This window comes from Myodes glareolus, chromosome 14, assembly GCF_982192425.1.
Source record: "Myodes glareolus chromosome 14, mMyoGla1.1, whole genome shotgun sequence".
Taxonomy (NCBI): Eukaryota; Metazoa; Chordata; class Mammalia; order Rodentia; family Cricetidae; genus Myodes; species Myodes glareolus.
In genome coordinates, this window is record NC_142039.1 from 2,791,065 (window position 1) to 2,792,172 (window position 1,108).

The 1,108-nt window shown below is 54.9% G+C and overlaps 1 pseudogene; it reads right to left on the reverse strand.

The window, feature by feature from the left end:
* Window positions 1-523: 523 nt before the first annotated feature.
* LOC148119746 (Nuclear RNase P) lies at window positions 524-734 on the reverse strand (annotated as a pseudogene).
* Window positions 735-1,108: the final 374 nt, after the last annotated feature.

Below are 1,108 nucleotides of genomic sequence, written 5' to 3' on the forward strand. Positions count from 1 at the left end.
CCAGGTACACTGTAAGCCCTCTGGCCCGGCTGCCTGTGGCACCATTCTCATTCCTGGCACCGCCGTGACATCCTCCAGGCCAGGCACCAACCGAGCTGGCGCAACATGCCCCCCACCACAGCCACAGAGCAAAGCTCCGCTCCAGCTGCCCTCCAGCCCCAGCTGCACCCACTCCGAGCCCAAACCGGTGTACGGAGCAAAGCAGAACTCAGAGAAGCAGGCTTGCTGCTCTGTAATCACTGAAAGGACCTCATTTAATCTTTTAGGGAATTTGGTCGTCGTTAATCTCTCTGGCTGCTTCCTGCTGAATTGGGGACGATGTGAATTTTGGGGGATAAATTTTTTATCTAACTGAATTTTTGGCGACAAATGTTTTTATCTGACTGAATTTTTGACGACAAATGTTTTTATCTGACTGAATTCTTGGCGGCCACGGCTGAGGCACGGCCCATTGTGGCCCATTGTGGCCCAAACAAAGGCATGGCCCCGCCCCGGGCCGTGCGCGGGCTCGCCGTTTATCCTGTACCTGCGAACTGTGCACCCTGCCTCACCTCAGGCATTGAACTCGCACCGCCGGCTGTGAGTCTTTTCCAAGCTCCAGCGAGGGGGGGGCCTCTCCTGCCCGGTCTGCCCGCGCGCGGTTAGGGCCGCGGGGGCCCCAGTCTCAGACCTTCCCAGGGGCCGGGGAGTGACGAGCACTCAGCACGTGGCCCCGCCGATGAGCTTCCTCCGCCTGCCCATGTTGCTATGGAAACGCGATTTTTCGCAGAGCCTGTGCTCAGAGCTCAAGTGCTGGGATTAAAGGCGTGCGCCACCACACCGGCTACTTCCTCAATCAAAATTAAAGTTTTCTGTATGTGAGAGCCAGAGACTGAGCTCTCTTAACAAAATTAGGTGAAAATCACCTCCAAAAGCTCTGTGGCTCTTTAAGAACAGGAAAGGCAGTCTTCAAACATGATCAAGCCCGCCTCCCTACGAGTATGGACGGAGGAAGTCGCGGATCTCCCAACCGTAAACCTTGCTTTTTCTCAGCTCCACCTGCACTGAACTTAAGGGGTTTTTCTTCCCCGTTGCTTTTTGTACCTTCTTTCAGATACCTTAACTTTGA